The following is a 23184-nucleotide window of genomic DNA, read 5'->3' as shown; positions in this document are numbered from 1 at the left end:
CCTGAGTCTAGTGGTCAAGTTGAACTTAGCAATAGAGAAATAAAGTTAATTTTGCAAAAGACTGTCAATAGGTCCAGGAAGAATTTGTCTAAGAAATTAGATGATGAACTTTGGGCTTATAGGACAGCATATAAAAATCCTATGGGCATGTCTCCTTATAAAATGGTTTATGGAAAAGCTTGTCATTTGCCTCTTGAGTTAGAACATAAAGCATATTGGGCAGTTAAAGAACTCAATTATGATTTCAAACTTGCTGGTGAAAAGAGGCTATTTGATATTAGCTCATTAGATGAATGGAGAACCCAAGCTTATGAAAATGCAAAATTATTCAAAGAAAAGGTTAAAAGATGGCAATGACAAAAGAATTCAAAAGCGTGAGTTTAAAGTTGGAGAATATATTCTTTTGTACAACTCTCGTTTTAGATTTTTTGCAGGAAAGCTCCTCTCAAAATGGGAAGGCCCATATGTCATCGAGGAGGTTTACCGGTCTGGAGCCATAAAAATAAATAATTCTGAAGGTACTAACCTGAAGGTTGTCAATGGGCAACGAATAAAGCATTATATCTCAGGTACGCCTGTTAATGTTGAAAGTAATATTATCCAAACTTTGACACCGGAAGAACACATAAAAGAGTCCTTCCGGAACACTCCAGAATCATGAAAATAAGGAAGTACGTGATACGGTAAGTAAACGGACTCTGAAAAATCCGCAACAATATTTTTCATCAGTTTTGGAATATTTTAGAATTTTGGAAATAAAGAAACTCCCAGGAAGCGTCCCCTGGTGGGCACAAGACACCAGGGCGCGCTAGGCTTGCCCGGCGCGCCCAGGTGGGTTGCGCCCACCTGGGACACCTTCCGTACTCCGTTTTTCTTCCATATGCTTGTCCTCCAAGATAAAAAATCTATATTTACTTCCCGAACCTGTTAATCACCGTGTCACGAAGAAATCCTATGTTCTATTTTCCTTGCTGTTTTCTGTCAGATCCCATCTACCATGGCCTCTTCAAGCTCCTCCAAGGATAAGTTCTTCAAGAACATCATCAACCCATATCAGCGGGACGTGGTGCAGCACCCTCCGGTCATTGAGATGCATGAGGGGGTGCTTCACCTTCGCGATGTGCCCTGTCCCAATGGGACGGGAACCGTGGAGGCCAGGCTTGAAGCCATGGAGCAGGAAGTCTTCCGGTGCAAGGGGATGGTGGACCATGGGCTCAATGGCAATCACCTCATGATCACGGACCTTTCCCGTGATCTCAAGGTGGATGGCAAGCCCATGAATTACATCATCTTCACCCTCAACGAGCAAATCAACTTCCTCCAAAGCCAGGTCTATGACCTCCAGAACCAAGTCTTTGAATATGACGCGAGGTTTAAAGGTATGAGTTTGGCTGCTAGTTGCGGGACCCGTGAGACTCACTTTTCCTCTTATGGTGGTGGACCACTGCCATGGAAATCTGAGGACAAGGCCTCTTCTTCATCACCACCACCATCTTCTTCACCACCAAAGGAGAATTGAGTATTGGGTATGGGCACTCCCCTTGGCTTCCGCCAAGCTTGGGGGAGGTGCCCCGGTATCGTATCAGCCCACTATCTTTTTTGCTTTCACTTATCTTAGTTCGATCATTTTGCTTTAGATAAAATAAAGTTTAGTTCGATCCTTTCTTCTTTGATAGTTTGCTTAGTGATCTATCATTGTAATCGTGTGCAAGTTATATAATAAAGTTTAGTTTGAGTTTTTGTTTTCTTTACTTTCATGTTGCGAATAAAGAAAAGAAATAAGAAAGAAATAAAAAGAGAAAGGAAATAAATCAATAAAATCATATACTAATCCTATGGTAGGTGATAGAACCACATAAGGAAAAGTATAAGTAGGAAATTTTATTAGAGATTGACAAACATAGCATTAGTCAATGATGCCACTCGTGAAAGAATTAATAAGGGAAGAGAAGATTCACATATAAATATACTATCCTAGAAATCTTTTGTGATTGTGAGCCCTCATCAAAATATTATATGCCAAAATTGTTGACATTGGACAAGGAAGACAACTTAATGGTTTATGTTTGTTTATATTCACATAGAAGTCATATTGTCATAGATCCTATAACATGTGATGCTTGCCCCCTATCTTTGCTAGCCAAAAATTCCGCAGTAAGTAGAGATACTACTTGTGCATCAAAAAAACCTCAAACCCAAATATTTTTCAAGTGTCCACCATACCTACCTAGGGATTGAGCAAGATCCCTCAAGTAAGTTGTCATCGGTGCAAAAAGGCAATAAAAATTGCTTCTAAAAGTGTGAGATCATTTAGTATAAGAGAAAATTGAGCATTGTACGAACGTGGATGACAAAGAATAAAAGCGACAGACTGCATAATAAAGGTTGTCATCTTAAGGGGCAATACAACGTGACGTTCTCTTGCACTAAGGGATTGAGCATACAAACAAATAAGCGCATGGCAACCTCTGCTTCCCTCTGCGAAGGGCCTATCTTTTACTTTTATGTATTTACTTTTATGCAAATAGTCAAAGTTTTCCTTCTATTCCTTTTTATTTTTTTCCTTTGGCAAGCATCATGTGATGAGGAAAGATCTAGGCACATATGTCCAATTGAATATAGATAGCATGAGTTATTATTGTTGACATCACCCATGAGGTGAGTATGTTGGGAGGCAAAACTATAAGCCCCTATCTTTCTATGTGTCCGGTTGAAACGTTTTTCTCATGGGTACGAGGTGAGTGTTAGCAATCATAGAAGACTATATGATGGTTGAGTATGTGAACTTTCCTAAAGGCTCCGACACGTGGCCCTTCCTGAAAAGATGATGAATTGTAGTTCCAAAGTTGACTGAGAACATAGTTTATTGGTTTCTAATAGAGTTTTTGCTTTATACTTCGATTATGTGATGAACTGTTACTTATTCATGAGAAGTGTATGATCCAAGTTCTATGATAAAACTTTTATGTTTAAATCTGTTGCTGTTATAATAATCAACATGATGCTTCTATGTCTATATTTTGTTTTTATCGACACCTCTCTCTCAAAGCATGTGGACATGTTTTTCGATTTTGTTTTCGCTTTAGGAAAAGCGAGGTCTAAGCTTGGGGGAGTTGACACGTCCATTTTGCATCATGTTTTCTTACAGTTATTTATAACGTTTTTATCCATAATAATGCTTTTTGGAGTAATTCTAATGCCTTTTCTCTCACAATTTGCAAGGTACACACCAAAAGGGAGAATTCCGGCAGCTGGAAATCTGGACCTGGAAAAGCTACGTCAGGCCACCTATTCTGCACAACTCCAAACAAGCTGAAACTTCACGGAGATTTTTTATGGAATATTTAAGAATTATTGGAGTAAATAACTACCAGAGGGGGCCCACCAGGTGGGCACAACCCACCTGGGCACGCCAGGGAGCCCAGGCGTGCCCTGGTGGTTTGTGCCCTCCTCGGCCCACCTCCGGTGCCCATCTTCTGGTATATAAATCATTTTGACCTAGAAAAAATAAGGAGAAGGCTTTCTGGACGGGGCGTCGCCGTCTCGAGGAGGAACTTGGGCAGGAGCATTTTTGCCCTCCGGCGGAGCGATTCCACCGGGGGAACTTCCCTCCCGGAGGGGGAAATCATCGTCATCATGATCACCAACAACTCTCCCATCTTGGGGAGCGCAATCCCCATCAACATCTTCAACAACACCATCTCAAACCCTAGTTCATCTCTTGTATTAAATCTTGTTACCGGAACTATAGATTGGTTTATGTGGGTGGCTAGTAGTGTTGATTACATCTTGTAGTTGATTAGTATATGGTTTATTTGGTGGAAGATTATATGTTCAGATCCATTATGTTATTTAATACTCCTCTGATCATGAGCATGTTTATCATTTGTGAGTAGTTACTTTTGTTCTTGAGGTCACGGGAGAAATCATGTTGCAAGTAATCATGTGAACTTAATATGTGTTCGATATTTTGGTAGTATGTATGTTGTGATTCCCTTAGTGGTGTCATGTGAACATCGACTACATGACACTTCACCATATTTGGGCCTAAGGGAATGCATTGTGGAGTAGCAATTAGATGATGGGTTACGAGAGTGACAGAAGCTTAAACCCCACTTTATGCGCTATTCCGTAAGGGACCGATTGGATGCAAAAGTTTAATGCTATGGTTAGAATTTATTCTTAATACTTTTCTCGTAGTTGTGGATGCTTGCGGGAGGGTTAATCATAAGTAGGAGGCTTTTTCGCACCACCTAAGCACCGGTCCACCTGTTGGAGATATGCCCTAGAGGCAATCATGTATGATGATATTTCCTATGTGTTTATGAATAAAGGTAGTCCTTGGACATTATCAATGATGTATATCAGCAAGTACGTGACTTGTTTGTGGGACTATGCATTATATGATTACTATCCTAAAAGGTCCCTAGTCGAAAGGGTTGTGTGGACGCGCAGCCGACTAGACTAGCATATGACACGGTCGATGGCTTGGCCTCACTAGCCATGGAACATTGGATGCTAACCGGATAATATGGACTTGGAAAGATCTGGTCGGATTCGACATAGTCGGATCCGAGTCGAGATAAGGTCCAAGTCGCACAGACCCAACTATGAGACGCAGCGATATGTCATCTGTGAGTCTCTAGTACAACATACGTTCTATGTCCTAAGACCTGAGCTGGCGCATGTACTCGGGATGGTGACAGACCTGCTTTGGGCCGACCAAACGCTACTCCATGACTGGGTAGTTACAAAGGTAGGTTTCTGTTTGGCTTGTTTTGCAACTCGTGTAGCATGGGATGTCGTGTTTGTAGAATTTTCCGCTGGACTTTGACCTTCTATTGCACCATCAGTACCAGCAGAATCGGCAGGATTCATCCGCTTCTCATTCCCTGCCATTCTGTGTTTCTTCCTCTTTCTCTGTGCCATGTTAAGTCAAGCCGACAAGAAAAACGAATAACAATTTAGTTCTTCAGAACAAATTGATGCGTGATGCAGGCGAACTGAACTTTGATGTTAGACAACCACATGATAGGAGGATGTAATATGTATGAAAAACAGGACGGAAGAGATAACCAGAACTATGATGTGTAAACTAAGAAGAAGACATTTCACCAAATTAGAAGCAATGCAATGGAAGGTAGACACCATATGAAAGATGCTACAAATATCGCTCTGCCAAGTTAACAGTGTCTCATCATAAATGTCGTTTAAACAAATGTGAAGCAGTACAAGTAATAAATCATATGCAAGATGCAAACAACATCACACTACCATGTTAGAGGTCTCTCGTCATTAGTGCCATTGCATATTCACAGCTTATGATGTGTAAACTAAGGAGAAGGCATTTCAACAAATTAGAAGCAATGAAAGCTAGACACCATATGAAAGATGCAACGAATATCACTCTACCAAGTTAAAACTGTCTCGTCATAAGTGTTGGGGAACGTAGTAATTTCAAAAAAATATCCTATGCACACGCAAGATCATGGTGATGCATAGCAATGAGAGGGGAGAGTGTTGTCCACGTACCCTCGTAGACCGAAAGCGGAAGCATTAACACAACGCGGTTGATGTAGTCGTACGTCTTCACAATCCGACCGATCATGTACCGAACACACGGCATCTCCGAGTTCAGCACACGTTCAGCTCGATGACGTCCCTCGAACTCCGATCCAGCCGAGTGTTGAGGGAGAGTTTCGTCAGCACGACGGCGTGGTGACGATGATGATGTTCTACCGACGCAGGGCTTCGCCTAAGAACCGCTACGATATTATCGAGGTGTAATATGGTGGAGGGGGGCACCGCACACGGCTAAGAGATCAATGATCAATTGTTGTGTCTCTGGGGTGCCCCCCTGCCCCAGTATATAAAGGAGCAAGGGGGAGGCGGCCGGCCAAGGAGGAGGGCGCGCCAGGGGGGAGTCCTACTCCCACCGGGAGTAGGACTCCTCCTTTCCTTGTTGGAGTAGGAAAAGGGAAGGGAGAAGGAGAAAGAAGGAAGGGGGCGCCCCCCTCCCTAGTCCAATTCGGACTAGTCCATGGGGAGGGGTGCGGCCACCCTTTGGGGCCTTTCTCTCCTTTCCCGTATGGCACATTAAGGCCCAATACGAATTGCCGTAACTCTCCGGTACTCCGAAAAATACCCGAATCACTCGGAACCTTTCCGATGTCCGAATATAGTCGTCCAATATATCGATCTTTACGTCCCGACCATTTCGAGACTCCTCGTCAAGTCCCTGATTTCATCCGGGGCTCCGAACTCCTTCGGTACATCAAAACACATAAACTCATAATATAACCATCATCTAACTTTAAGCGTGCGGACCCTACGGGTTCGAGAACTATGTAGACATGACCGAGACACGTCTCCGGTCAATAACCAATAGCGGAACCTAGATGCTCATATTGGCTCCCACATATTCTACGAAGATCTTTATCGGTCAGACCGCATAACAACATACGTTGTTCCCTTTGTCATCGGTATGTTACTTGCCCGAGATTCGATCGTCGGTATCTTAATACCTAGTTCAATCTCGTTACCGGCAAGTCTCTTTACTCGTTCCGTAATACATCATCCCGCAACTAACTCATTAGTTACAATGCTTGCAAGGCTTATAGTGATGTGCATTACTGAGTGGGCCTAGAGATACCTCTCCGACAATCGGAGTGACAAATCCTAATCTCGAAATACGCCAACCCAACAAGTACCTTTGGAAGCACCTGTAGATCACCTTTATAATCACCCAGTTACGTTGTGACGTTTGGTAGCACACAAAGTGTTCCTCCGGTAAACGGGAGTTGCATAATCTCATAGTCATAGGAACATGTATAAGTCATGAAGAAAGCAATAGCAACATACTAAACGATCGAGTGCTAAGCTAACGGAATGGGTCAAGTCAATCACATCATTCTCCTAATGATGTGATCCCGTTAATCAAATGACAACTCATGTCTATGGCTAGGAAACATAACCATCTTTGATCAACGAGCTAGTCAAGTAGAGGCATACTAGTGACAATCTGTTTGTCTATGTATTCACACATGTATCAAGTTTCCAGTTAATACAATTCTAGCATGAATAATAAACATTTATCATGACATAAGGAAATAAATAATAACTTTATTATTGCCTCTAGGGCATATTTCCTTCAGTTTCCCACTTTCACTAGAGTCAATAATCTAATTCACATCGCCATGTCATTTAACATCAATAGTTCACATCACCATGTGATTAACACCCATAGTTCACATCGTCATGTGACAAACACCCAAAGGGTTTACTAGAGTCAGTAATCTAGTTCACATCGCTTATGTGATTAACACCCAAAGAGTACTAAGGTGTGATCATGTTTTGCTTGTGAGATAATTTTAGTCAACGGGTCTGTCACATTCAGATCCGTAACTATTTTGCAAATTTCTATGTCTACAATGCTCTGCACGGAGCTACTCTAGCTAATTGCTCCCTCTTTCAATATGTATCTAGACCGAGACTTAGAGTCATCTAGATTAGTATCAAAACTTGCATCGACGTAACCCTTTACGACGAACCTTTTGTCACTTCCATAATCGAGAAACATATCCTTATTCCAGTAAGGATAATTTTGACCGCTGTCCAGTGATCTACTCCAAGATCACTATTGTACTCCCTTTCCAAAATTAGTGTAGGGTATACAATAGATCTGGTACACAGCATGGCATACTTTATAGAACCTATGGCCGAGGCATAGGGAATGACTTTCATTCTTTTTCTATCTTCTGCCGTGGTCGGGCTTTGAGTCTTACTCAATTTCACACCTTGTAACATAGGCAAGAAACTCTTTCTTTGACCGTTCCATTTTGAACTACTTCAAAATCTTATTAAGGTATGTACTCATTGAAAAAACTTATCAAGCGTCTTGATCTATCTCTATAGATCTTGATGCTCAATATGTAAGCAGATTCACCGAGGTCTTTCTTTGAAAAACTCCTTTCAAACACTCCTTTATGCTTTGCAGAATAATTCTACATTATTTCCGATCAACAATATGTCATTCACATATACTTATCAGAAATGATGTAGTGCTCCCACTCACTTTCTTGTAAATACAGGCTTCACCGCAAGTCTGTATAAAACTATATGCTTTGATCAACTTATCAAAGCGTATATTCCAACTCCGAGATGCTTGCACCAGTCCATAGATGGATCGCTGGAGTTTGCATATTTTGTTAGCACCTTTAGGATTGACAAAACCTTCTGGTTGCATCATATACAACTCTTCTTTAATGAATCCATTAAGGAATGCAGTTTTGTTTATCCATTTGCCAGATTTCATAAAATGTGGCAATTGCTAACATGATTCGGACAGACTTAAGAATCGCTGCGAGTGAGAAAATCTCATCGTATTCAACACTTTGAACTTTGTCAAAAACCTTTTTCCGACAAGTCTAGCTTTGTAGATAGTAACACTACTATCAGCGTCCGTCTTCCTCTTGAAGATCCATTTATTTTTTATGGCTCGCCGATCATTGGGCAAGTCAATCAAAGTCCATACTTTGTTCTCATACATGGATCCCATCTCAGATTTCATGGCCTCAAGCCATTTTGCGGAATCTGGGCTCACCATCGCTTCTTCATAGTTCGTAGGTTCGTCATGGTCTAGTAACATAACCTCTAGAACAGGATTACCGTACTACTCTGGTGCGGATCTTACTCTGGTTGACCTACGAGGTTCAGTAACAACTTGATCTGAAGTTTCATGATCATCATCATTAACTTCCTCACTAATTGGTGTAGGTGTCACAGGAACCGGTTTCTGTGATGAACTACTTTCCAATAAGCGATGAGGTACAGTTACCTCATCAAGTTCTACTTTCCTCCCACTCACTTCTTTCGAGAGAAACTCCTTCTCTAGAAAGGATCCATTCTTAGCAACGAATGTCTTGCCTTCGGATCTATGATAGAAGGTGTACCCAACTGTCTCCTTTGGGTATCCTATGAAGACACATTTCTCCGATTTGGGTTTGAGCTTATCAGGATGAAACCTTTTCACATAAGCATCGCAACCCCAAACTTTAAGAAACGACAACTTTGGTTTCTTGGCAAACCACAGTTCATAAGATGTCGTCTCAATGGATTTAGATGGTACCCTATTTAACGTGAATGCAGATGTCTCTAATGCATAACCCCAAAACGATAGTGGTACATCGGTAAGAGACATCATATATCGCACCATATCTAATAAAGTACGGTTACGATGTTCGGACACACCGTTACACCGTGGTGTTCCAGGTGGCGTGAGTAGTGAAACTATTTCACATTGTTTTAACTGAAGGCCAAACTCGTAACTCAAATACTCTTCTCCATGATCAGATCGTAGAAACTTTATTTTCTTGTTACGATGATTTTCCGCTTCACTCTGAAATTATATGAACTTTTCAAATGTTTCAGACTTCTGTTTCATTAAGTAGATATACCCATATCTGCTCAAATCATCTGTGAAGGTCAGAAAATAATGATACCTGCTACGAGCCTCAATATTCATCGAACCACATACATCTGTATGTATGATTTCCAACAAATCTGTTGCTCTCTCCATAGTTCCGGAGAACGACGTTTTAGTCATCTTGCCCATGAGGCACGGTTCGCAAGCATCAAGTGATTCATAATCAAGTGATTCCAAAATCCCATCAGTATGGAGTTTCTTCATGCGCTTTACACCAATATGACCTAAACGGCAGTGCCACAAATAAGTTGCACTATCATTATTAACTTTGCATCTTTTGGCTTCATTATTATGAATATGTGTATCACTACGATCGAGATCCAACAAACCATTTTATTGGGTGTATGACCATAGAAGGTTTTATTCATGTAAACAGAACAACAATTATTCTCTAATTTAAATGAGTAACCGTATTGCAACAAACATGATCAAATCATATTCATGCTCAACGCAAACACCAAATAACACTTATTTAGTTTCAACACTAATCCCGAAAGTATAGGGAGTGTGCGATGATGATCATATCAATCTTGGAACTACTTCCAACACACATCGTCACCTCGCCTTTTACTAGTCTCTGTTTATTCTGCAACTCCCGTTTCGAGTTACTACTCTTAGCAACTGAACCAGTATCAAATACCGAGGGGTTGCTATAAACACTAGTAAAGTACACATCAATAACATGTATATCCAATATACCTTTGTTCACTTTGCCATCCTTGTTATCCACCAAATAGTTGGGGTAGTTCCGCTTCCAGTGACCAGTCCCTTTGCAGTAGAAGCACTTAGTCTCAGGCTTGGACCAGACTTAGGCTTCTTCACTTGAGCAGCAACTTGCTTGCCGTTCTTCTTGAAGTTCCCCTTCTTCCCTTTGCCCTTTTCTTGAAACTAGTGGTCTTGTCAACCATCAACACTTGATGTTTTTCTTGATTTCTACCTTCGTCGATTTCAGCATCACGAAGAGCTCGGGAATTACTTTCGTCATCCCTTGCATACTATAGTTCATCACGAAGTTCTACTAACTTGGTGATGGTGACTAGAGAATTCTGTCAATCACTATTTTATCTGGAAGATTAACTCCCACTTGATTCAAGCGATTGTAGTACCAGACAATCTGAGCACATGCTCACTGCTTGAGCTATTCTCCTCCATCTTTTAGCTATAGAACTTGTTGGAGACTTCATATCTCTCAACTCGGGTATTTTCTTGAAATATTAACTTCAACTTCTGGAACATCTCATATGGTCCATGACGTTCAAAACGTCTTTGAAGTCCCGATTCTAAGCCGTTAAGCATGGTGCACTAAACTATCAAGTAGTCATCATATTGAGCTAGCCAAACGTTCATAACGTCTGCATCTGCTCCTGTAATAGGTCTGTCACCTAGCGGTGCATCAAGGACATAATTCTTCTGTGCAGCAATGAGGATAATCCTCAGATCACGGATCCAATCCGCATCTTTGCTACTAACATCTTTCAACATAATTTTTCTCTAGGAACATATCAAAAATAAACACAGGGAAGCAACAACGCGAGCTATTGATCTACAACATAATTTGCAAAATACTATCAGGACTAAGTTCATGATAAATTTAAGTTCAATTAATCATATTACTTAAGAACTCCCACTTAGATAGACATCCCTCTAATCCTCTAACTCATCACGTGATCCATATCAACTAAACCATAACCGATCATCACGTGAAATGGAGTAGCTTTCAATGGTGAACATCACTATGTTGATCATATCTACTATATGATTCACGCTCGACCTTTCGGTCTCAGTGTTCCGAGGCCATATCTGCATATGCTAGGCTCGTCAAGTTTAACCTAAGTATTCTGCGTGTGCAAAACTGGCTTACACCCGTTGTAGATGGACGTAGAGCTTATCACACCCGATCATCACGTGGTGTCTGGGCACGACGAACTTTGGCAACGGTGCATACTCAGGGAGAACACTTTTATCTTGAAATTTAGTGAGAGATCATCTTATAATGCTACCGTCAATCAGAGCAAGATAAGATGCATAAAAGATAAACATCACATGCAATCAAATATAAGTGATATGATATGGACATCATCATCTTGTGCTTGTGATCTCCATCTCCGAAGCACCGTCATGATCACCATCGTCACCGGCGCGACACCTTGATCTCCATCGTAGCATCGTTGTCATCTCGCCAACTATTGCTTCTACGACTATCGCTACCGCTTAGTGATAAAGTAAAACAATTACATGGCGATTGCATTGCATACAATAAAGCGACAACCATATGGCTCCTGCCAGTTGCCGATAACTCGGTTACAAAACATGATCATCTCATACAATAAAATTCAGCATCATGTCTTGACCATATCACATCACAACATGCCCTGCAAAAACAAGTTAGACGTCCTCTACTTTGTTGTTGCAAGTTTTACGTGGCTGCTACTGGCTTAGCAAGAACCGTTCTTACCGACGCATCAAAACCACAACGATAGTTTGTCAAGTTGGTGCTGTTTTAACCTTCGCAAGGACCGGGCGTAGCCACACTCGGTTCAACTAAAGTGAGAGAGACAGACACCCGCCAGTCACCTTTAAGCAACGAGTGCTCGCAACGGTGAAACCAGTCTCGCGTAAGCGTACGCGTAATGTCGGTCCGGGCCGCTTCATCTCACAATACCGCCGAACCAAAGTATTACATGCTGGTAAGCAGTATGACTTATATCGCCCACAACTCACTTGTGTTCTACTCGTGCATATAACATCAACGCATAAAACCAGGCTCGGATGCCACTGTTGGGGAACGTAGTAATTTCAAAAAAATTCCTACGCACACACAAGATCATGGTGATGCATGGCAACGAGAGGGGAGAGTGTTGTCCACGTACCCTCGTAGACCGAAAGCGGAAGCTTAACACAACGCGGTTGATGTAGTCGTACGTCTTCACGATCCGACCGATCAAGTACCGAACGCACGGCACCTCCGAGTTCAGCACACGTTCAGCTCGATGACGTCCCTCGAACTCCGATCCAGCCGAGTGTTGAGGGAGAGTTTCATCAGCACGACGGCGTGGTGACGATGATGATGTTCTACCGACGCAGGGCTTCGCCTAAGCACCGCTACGATATTATCGAGGTGTAATATGGTGGAGGGGGGCACCGCACACGGCTAAGAGATCAATGATCAATTGTTGTGTCTCTGGGGTGCCCCCCTGCCCCAGTATATAAAGGAGCAAGGGGGAGGCGGCCGGCCAAGGAGGAGGGCGCGCCGGGGGGGGAGTCCTACTCCCACCGGGAGTAGGACTCCTCCTTTCCTTGTTGGAGTAGGAAAAGGGAAGGGAGAAGTAGAAAGAAGGAAGGGGGCGCCCCCTCCCTAGTCCAATTCGGACTAGTCCATGGGGAGGGGTGCGACCACCCTTTGGGGCCTTTCTCTCCTTTCCCGTATGGCCCATTAAGGCCCAATACGAATTCCCGTAACTCTCCGGTACTCCGAAAAATACCCGAATCACTCGGAACCTTTCCGATGTCCGAATATAGTCGTCCAATATATCGATCTTTACGTCTCAACCATTTCGAGACTCCTCGTCAAGTCCCTGATCTCATACGGGACTCCGAACTCCTTCGGTACATCAAAACACATAAACTCATAATATAACCGTCATCTAACTTTAAGCATGCGGACCCTACGGGTTCGAGAACTATGTAGACATGACCGAGACACGTCTCTGGTCAATAACCAATAGCGGAACCTGGATGCTCATATTGGCTTCCACATATTCTACGAAGATCTTTATCGGTCAGACCGCATAACAACATACGTTGTTCCCTTTGCCATCGGTATGTTACTTGCCCGAGATTCGATCATCGGTATCTTAATACCTAGTTCAATCTCGTTACCGGCAAGTCTCTTTACTCGTTCTGTAATACATCATCCCGCAACTAACTCATTAGTTACCGGTAAACGGGAGTTGCATAATCTCATAGTCATAGGAACATGTATAAGTCATGAAGAAAGCAATAGCAACATACTAAACGATCGAGTGCTAAGCTAACGGAATGGGTCAAGTCAATCACATCATTCTCCTAATGATGTGATCCCGTTAATCAAATGACAACTCATGTCTATGGCTAGGAAACATAACCATCTTTGATCAACGAGCTACTCAAGTAGAGGCATACTAGTGACACTCTGTTTGTCTATGTATTCACACATGTATCAAGTTTCCAGTTAATACAATTCTAGCATGAATAATAAACATTTATCATGATATAAGGAAATAAATAATAACTTTATTATTGCCTCTAGGGCATATTTCCTTCAATAAGTGCCATTTCAACAAATTTGTAGTACAAGCTAGAAAAGAATGTGAGATGTAACCTATATCACACTCCGAAGTCAAATGTGTCTTATGATAAGTGATTGTTGCAGGTTACACAACAGTAGTAATTTGATGTAAGAACATGGTGTGATAGACAGATATTGTATGTTCTAGAAACAGGAACACGTGTCTTATTCAAGTATAATGTGTAAAGTAAGCAGATGGAATTCAACAAAATTAGAAGCAATACAAGCTAGAAATGACACATAACATGCAACCACATATAACAGTGCCATGTTAGAGGGAGCACCGGTGATGCTGCACTAGGGGAGACGTGCTCATCATAAACACAGCTTTGTTGAGTGTCTATGCATGTGTTGTCTTGGAAATCATCTTGGGGGTGTGGAGGAGTAGAAATGGTAGAGGCCCTCCGTTCGGAAGGAGCACCTTTATCCGCTGCCTTACTAACTTCCTTCCGCTTTATTGATTTTGAATTGTCAAGTAAAACCGACAAGAAAAAGCAATAAAATTCTCTCTTCAGAACTCATTCATGCATGATACTGCCAATCACTACTTTGATGTAAGGCAAACACATGATACCAGGATGGAATATGTATGAAAAACAGGACGGCATGGCATGTTCACAACTGTTTGTGTAAACTAAGCAGAAACCATTCCAGCAAATAAGAAGCAATGCAAGCTAGACACCACATGAAAGATGCAACCAATATGACTCTGCCAAGTTAAAAGCGTCCCATCATAAATGGAATTTCAACAAATTAGAAGCAGTGCATGCTATAAATCATATGAAAGATGCAACTAATATCGCAATGCATATACTAAAGGTGTCTCGTCATGTTGATTGATGCGGGATACAAAAAAACAATAGTTTTATGTAAGGACATGCTTAATAGACAGATGTACTATGTACTAAATACAGGAAGGCATGTCACATTAACAGGTATAATGTATAAGCTAAGCAGACTAGCACATGCAGTTTAACCAGATTGGAAGAATTACAATCTAGACACCATATGCAACATGCAACCACATATCACGCTGCCAAGTTAGAGCAAGCACCTGCGATGCTAGTGTAGGGGAAATGCTGTAATCAACTGCAGAGCTACCTTCACTATCTTCATCTAGCATTTATGTTTCCTGAGAATCATGTCAGGAGGCTGACGCTGCATTCTTTAAATGAGGAGTAGTCCCCTTGCCTGCCTGCCTCGTCATAAGTGATTGATGAGGGATACACAAGAACATTAGTTTGATGTAAGAACATGGTTAATACACAGATGTTGTCGGAGTAAGTGGCCACGGGTAGCCAAACCGGCTACCCCTGGCTCTTCAGAAAATTTATCAAGCCTTTGGGCCTTCAAGCACTCCAAGCATGTGGGCCGCCTTCCCCGGCCGGCTACCACTAAAGCCGACTCCCGGAAGGCGACCCAGCCTCACCGACTCCAAGAAGCCGGCCAAGAAGAACGCCGACTCCTAGAAGCCGGCCGAGACCACAACCGCCCCTACATAACGACGACCTGACGGGGCATGGCCACAGTGCGGCCCACGACCCCCGAAGCCCGAGGCGGGCATGGCTACAGGAGGCCGTACGGGAGGGATGTCTCCCGTGCGGCCCGGCACTGTAGCCACGCCAGCTACGACGTCATCCACGACCCCCTCCTGTACGGCCCAAGGACTGCGGGCCCCTTCAGCCAGAGAGAGGCGTGAAGGCGGCCCGGCTTTCCCTAGTCGGCCAGGAGCATGGCCGGCCTCCGGAAGCCGGCTACTCCCTTCCTCGAAGCAGGAGCCCCATTAAGGAGACAAGACGAGGTGAGGCTACAGTGATAGCCCCCGAGGCGGCCCACTGTAGCCATGCTCACCTCGACAAAGCCCTCATCATCAGAGGCGCGGCTACAGTAAGCAGCCGCCGACAGAGCCCTAGGCGGTGGGGCCGGCCTGTCGACCAAGTAACCGGCAGCCGGCGGGACCCAGCAGCCGGCGGGACCCAGCAGCCGGCGGAGAAGCCGGCGAGCATAGACACTGATGGTTGGGACCAGATCCCAGCCGGATTACCATTGTATCCCCGGGGGGTAGGCCTATATAAACCCCCCGGAGCACCCATGCAAAGGGGGGGCACCCAAGCATAGTTGGCCACTGAGCATAGTTCGCTTCTGGTTGGCCCCTCTGCGTGTTTGGCTTCCAAGCATAGCACACACACACACACACCATAGATAGAGAGAAGCAAGAGCTAGCCTTGTTCTTCTTCTCCCTTGATCCCGACAGCTCTAGGAGCGATTGTAGCTACTCTTTATCGAGCTAGTGATCATGCGGAGACCCCGCAGAGCAGGACTAGGGGTGTTATCTCCTCGGAGAGCCCCGAACCTGGGTAAGATTCGCCGGCGTGCATGTCTTCGCCTCATCCCGTTTCCAGGCACCGGCGACGTTTTATTGGCTCCCACAATGATAAGCCATCCCTTGGCATATTTCGTACCAACCACCCGACAGATGTACTAGTATGTACCAAAAACAGAAAGGCATGTCATATTCAAATGTATAATGTGTAAGCTAAGCAGATGCAATTTAACCAAATTGGAAGCAATACAAGCTAGACATCCGGCTGGAGTGGTGAGCATGATCATCTAGGACCTGAGAGCCTGGTGGGAGGCGGGCTGCTTTGCCACCATCGCAGCTTTTTAGTTGGCTTCCAGGTGATGCCTATCTTTGCTGGGCTTGTCACTGGCTCGGCCAGTGCCCTGACTAGCTATTTGTCTTCTGGTGCTCACGGGATGGTGGTTCATGTAAAAAAAATATCTTTCCTTATCTTACCGACTTCGGCCTTTCGAATACAAGCTAGACACCATATGGAACATGCAACCACATATGACACCGCGAAGTTAAAGCAAGCACCTGGGATGGTGGTTCATTGCGAGTGAGGTCATCAACTCCAGAGCTACGTTTACCGTCTCCATCTGCTGACACTGCACCCTTTATAGCGCTGTAACGTGTCTTGCCTACCCGCACACGAAGCTGGAGCGACTTCTCTCTTTTATTTTTGGCTTCTCTCCTGGTAGCAGAGTCTGAAATACCCTTGCATAAAAACACAATAGTGAGAGTAAGGGTGAAGTGTGTGCAGAACTAGTGCACTGTAAAAGTAGCAGATAGCAGGTGGCTGAAACATAAATGACAGGAGACATATGATAGCTCTACAACATTGCATGGCAAACAAAATTAAATTCTACTCCATATGATTTTGTAATATATGAGCACAGGAAATGCAGGTACTCCTCCAGCACACCACCACATGTGGTCATATCTAAGATAACAGTCGACTGAAAATAAATAGGTCAGTCGATTATTTTAATGAACCGTCCGATCTATAAGGAACGGGCAGATGGCCTTCGTCTACCTCCCGCCAGTCACTGTTGACGATCTTTCTCAAACCGCCAGCGACCACCGGCCCAGACCCCTGCCTCCGCCGCCCCGCCCTCCCATCGACCTCACACCATCGCCGTGCTTGGCAACGCCCCCAGGCCATCCCTTTAATCCCGACCGACCTCCAGATCGGGCGCCAGTAGCTCTAGGCCGCACACGCCCCTAAGATAAACACCAAGGCGCTGCTTCCCCGACATAATAGGCGTACTAGCGCCTGTTACGCCGGGGAATGCTTCCGTTAATTGGGAATCAACTGGCCAGAAATTGAAATTTAGGGGGACGGCGGACCTCTAGCTAAGGTGAAATAGTATATGAGGAGAAACCTTGTGCATCGCGAGTTACTAGGAACATCTAGTATCAAGAAGAAGCGGTCAACTAGTGTCTTCTGTGGGATGAATACCGTGCAAGCAGAGACGTAAGATTTGCACGAATAAGGGAAGAGGAGTACCTTTTTCGGTTGCCGGTGTGGTCACCTCCACATGTCGTGCCGATCTTCTTCTTTTTACCGGGGAAACCGATGTTTTGGAGGGTGCAGGCTTGGACGAACCCATGGCCAAATTGTTGACTGTGTTGCCGTGGCTGTATGTCGGCGGAGGGGAAGCAGATCCGAGGCGGCGAAGGACGGCGTAGCAGGAACAGCTCCGGTGCGGTGGAGGGTGGCGAAGTTGGAGCGGCAGCGGTGAGGCGCAGGACGGCGTGGTTGAACTGGCTCGGGTACGGACGGCTCGGCCTCGTCTTCAACTACTAGCCGTGGAGGGCGTCGCGGTTGAGGTTGCGGTGGACGACGACGTCGGGGTATCGGCTCCGGCGTGATGGAGGAGGGCGGCGGTTGATGGGTGGATGGGGTGGCGGATGGAGGACGCCGGGGTTTCGCGGCTGATGGAGAGGTAGTTTTGGCGCCCACGGAGTACGAATGGGGAATCGGACGGGTGGGGGGACCATGATTCGGTCTGGGACGCGCTTGTTTTTGGCTTTTTTGAACAGAAGATGGGACGCGCTTGTTTGAAATTTGGGGAAAGTACAAACTTGCCCCCCTCTTAAATTTCGGACCCACTATGGGTCGGGGGTAGGATGGTAATCCCAGGTGTCCTAAATAGTGGGTGGGAGCGATTTCGGCCACGCGCATGTGTGCTTAGGCGGCCATTGTGTATGAATGTTTTTCGGATGCGGTTGCGTGGCGTCTAGATGAAGCTACAAACCTACCCCGGTTTAGACCTTTGGACGTCAGGCCGGTAGGTTTCACGGGTCGAAGTTATTAGAAAAGTAATTTCCTTGTACTACCAAACATTGGTCTCACACGGTTTCGGGCGAGTAGAGGCTCTTTTGGCGCTTCGTTCAAAATTTTGAAACACAAGCATTCACGTTTAGAGTACTCTTGAACTATGAGGATTGACCTAAATAGACAACGTTATATTTGACCTTGTATGTTTGAAAACCTCATTAAATTATCCGCTTCTTTTTGAAATTTTGACACTTGAAAATCCTATAACTACGATTATTTTGGAATGGAGGAGCTAAATTTGAATCTATTTTGTACACGACTACATATGCTATTATGTACAAAATCAGAGCAAAGATTGGTGCCCCCATAATTTAGGTATGGTTTACAAATGCCATGATATCAAATTCAAATAATTGAATGGACTTCTTGTTGAATTCGATTTTTTTAAACCACCTTAAGTTGAATTCAAATGTATGCTAGTTCATAGGTAGCTATTTATAATGTCCATTGTGTAACTTTCGTATGTATAATGTGCTTTACACACACAACATGAACTATACTCACGTTTATATTCGATTGCTAAAGCGATGCATTGTCTGGAGTTCAAAATACTAACTATGTGGATCAATTGTGTCGAATAATAACATAGACATGCTCAAATTCGATAGAATCTAGATGTCTGATGGATCAATGACCGCTCCTTACGCAAATTGCAAATATCATGATCACATCCTAGTATTTGGATACAATTTATATCTTTAATCAATGTGTAGAGCAGTCTTTTACGTGTAGTTTCACTCTCCATCGGTGGTCTCTCACACATGCTCACACACTCTCTCCCGAGGTGTCTTTCTCGCACACATGCTCTAGATATAACCCTCCCTCCCTCTCGTAACCATTTACAACTGTTTTCACTAACCTTTATCACAAGCACTCTTCCTCTCGCAAACATACACACGCACAATCCTCATCAACCCTTTCTATATACATGGACCTGCCTACGTGTCTCATGTACGCACATTATCTTTACGCCTGTCTCTCACGCATTGTCTCACACCTCTCTTCCTAATCGACGAGTATGATTCTAGCAGAGCATTCTGTAGGATGCCCCTTAAAGTTAGGTTGGATGAATAGTAATATCAGAGATAAAGGGGTTACCTTAGTCCGAGAACCTAGGGTTACAAATCCTAGCCGGCTTTGTCAGTGGACATAGAGTCCTTCACAATTCTGCTATCTTTGTCTTGTACGACTAGTCATCCATGGGTCTTCCTAAATGCGTCACGGGCCGACCAATGTGGCGCAGGTCGGAACCGAACGAAGGGCCTCACCTCAACCCACCGGACCTCACGCGGTGACACACCCTCTGCCCCCATGTCTCATTATCTTCTCACACCCACACATACCAACACAAACACCACACACACAGAAAATTTCTCCTGGTGCCTCTATTCCCTCCCCCCTTGCATATACACACTCAAGGGAATGGAATCTCTTGTCGTGATGTCATATTCGTCTCTCTCTCTCTAGACCACTCTCATTTCTCATGCTATCTCTCCCACGCCCCCCCCCCCCGTCGGCCCCTCTATCCATGCCTCTCTCGAATACGTAATACACACACATACCTCTCTAGGCCCCGCCAAATGCATCAACTACACATTCACACATGTTACATCACGTACCCCATTGATCTAAAAAGCCCTCTCTTCACGTTTATTTCGCATACAACATTCCTTTTGAATAAAGTGTGGCCAAAAAATTATATTAGAGTTTCTACATATATACGACATTACAAAGTTATATGGAGGAGTACGAACGCTAATTTGCATTGCATGGTGCCCACAATGATATTTATTCCGCACTGTGAATTTGTATATTTTTATACTATATACAAAGTTAGTCATAATAAAGAGAAACGAAGAGCATCTCTCTCTCCATCGCATACCCCCCTGTACGCCCCTTTCACGCATGCACACAAAACTATCTCCAGGTCCTCTAAAAGTAAGCCCCCAGAAAATTCACGCATGTTTCATCTTTCTCTCGCGATATATGCAATGACGATCATTGTATTTGAAGCGAAAGCACGATACATACATTGGACTTCAGAATCCACTCATTACGGTCACCATTTACGTTTAGTGGTTATTATACAGTCACGGGCTCACCGTACAACTCTGTATTTGCTCATGACATAACTAGTTGACCAGTTAAACGCTCCACGTGGCACCAATAGTGTTGCATCACATTATCTCACTACCATCGTGCCCACCTGTCGACTTGTATCTACTCTACATCTACACTCTTATAAAATACATAAAATACACTCTTATAAAAAACAGAGTTGGTGATGATGGTGTGCCTGCCATCCTGCAATATAGGCCGTCCAATTAATATCTGACGGATAGGAAAGAAACTATAGCAATTTTGCAAAAAGGTACCCACACACCTCTCCACATTTGCAAATAAGGCCTTCCCTCGTTCATCCTTCTCTCTCACAAGATAAACAAGTCATACAAATGCATCTTGATGTTACGTGCAACGCACGGGCATCTTGCTAGTAAGAATGAAAACAAACGACAAAAAAATATTTGGACGGTGGTTCGAAGTCATGACCGCGAGCACAGCGGACAAGGTGGCCTTGTATTGGTATGCTGAGCCGTCTATTTTAACACACAGGAGCTGGTGTGGTGATTATACACACACGCACGCATGCACATGAACTGCATCCATGCAACACTCACACAAACACATGCACCCACGCACGCCCTGACGCACGCAACACTCACACGTACACACGCAGCCACGCACGCATGCAACACTCACACGCACGCACGCAACACTGACACGCACACACGCACGCATGCATGCACACACCAGTACACCACACGACCAACACACACTCTCACGCTCAAGTGCTCAACCTACACGTGCATGCGCACACATCAGGCCCTGACAGACACATACACAACCAGGTGATTCCCGCGCACGGGTTGGAGCCTTGTCGCGCCTGCGTAAATTTGTGTTTATCTGACCTTTTGCCTATGCGAACTGACAGGTGGGACCCACAAGGAACGTGGTCAATTTAACTAGTCAACATGGCACCACGCAGACTATTTGGCCGGTCAACAGAGTGCAATCCGATGCTGAACTGTGAGCAAGTGACCGTATAATCACCGCAAAACGTATATAGTGACCGTAATCAGCTTATTCTGAAGTTCGGTGACCGTATTACGCTTTTCTCTCTGTAGGCTCTCCAAAACTACATCTCTACACGTTCTCGCATGTTACATCTAACAACTATGCAATACAGCACTACTACTACACTCTAACACAATAAATCATATGTGTTTTTAGTTTTACCAGATAGCATATTGTTACTTATAATTATTCAGTTTGCATACATTTAAATTGCCTTTGAAATGTATGGCCAGTATCATCTACCACGCGGGAAAAATCCCGCCCTTTCCTGTTTAATCGGGTTTGTATCGATGGATCGTGCGAAACAGCAAAACTATAGTACTATACAGTACTACAAGTGACAGTTCACTGGGCCGTCGTGTCGTCTACTCCTCCGTCGTAAGAGTGGAGCGCTCGCTTTCATAAATCTTCTAGTCCCTTTCGCCGACATGTGGGACATCAAGCTACCGGGTCCACGTGCCATACCGGAATACAGTGCAGAGCAGCCGGGGTGAAGCACCCCAGTCATGGCGCCGGCGTAGTAATGAGCAATGAGGCGTCAAATCACAAGCTGCACCTTTCCCGCAGTTAAGTTGGAGGGACGAAGCAACCATCATTTCACTCGTTGCTGAATCCGCTTCTGCCTCATCTTCTTCAACTTAACCACGTGTTGCTTCTGCCGTTGTTCTGCCTCATGTGGGACACGGATCAGCTTAGTAAAGCACTGACACGTGGGACCGCATGTTAGCAAACCGCCAGGACAACGTCCTCCAAAAATAAGAAGCCTAATCCTAGACTTACAAAGGGCTACGTAGCTGCTACGTATACTTTCCATCTAATCTATATATGCCCCCCTGATTTTCAGGTGGGGTGGGCCTAATCCTCTCCTTTAATCCAATCAAATAGTCCCACATCACATCAGTTCGTAACTTTACGTAAACCATTACGTGGATGTAGCATTGCTCAAATAAGAAACCTCCCCCGCCATCCGCGCGGCAAAATCACCTCCTTTTTACTAATCTTGATTCTATAATTTTTTAGATCAATATAATTGAGATTTGTATAGATAGCACACAGGAGCAAAACCAAGTGGTACGGTTAAGGGTATCCACAATGTGTAGCCAAATGTGAAAATAGCTTTTGGCATCTTGGGAACCATTGTGGACGGTGTTGCCAAAGCCAAAAAGATGGAACCGAAGCTCCCTGATTGATTGATTGAAGGAATAGAAAAATGCAACGTCTCTCTTCTTTCTCCCATGCTTGGACGCATGTAGTACAGTATAGAGCACAGAGTCTACTCCCCTGTCCCTTCTATCACAAATCACAAAGCAGTGAGGCGTCAAATCACAAAAGCACGGATGAAGCAACCATCATTTCACTCTTCGCTGACTCCGCTTCTCCATCGTCTTCTTCGAGAAACCATCTCACCGCACTAGTACTCCTAGTAGTACTAGTAAAGGACTTCCTGGATGCAAATAAGGCGGTTGTCTCGGCTTGCAGGCGGCACTTGCGAACGACTTACCGTGGTCTCCCTCAATGGTGTTCTCCGTCGAACGCACTTCGCCAAACCACCC

The sequence above is a fragment of the Aegilops tauschii genome, chromosome 1 (assembly GCF_002575655.3).
Source record: "Aegilops tauschii subsp. strangulata cultivar AL8/78 chromosome 1, Aet v6.0, whole genome shotgun sequence".
NCBI classification, from domain to species: Eukaryota; Viridiplantae; Streptophyta; class Magnoliopsida; order Poales; family Poaceae; genus Aegilops; species Aegilops tauschii.
The sequence above is the reverse complement of the archived record's forward strand: the minus strand, read 5'-3'. Positions refer to the sequence as shown.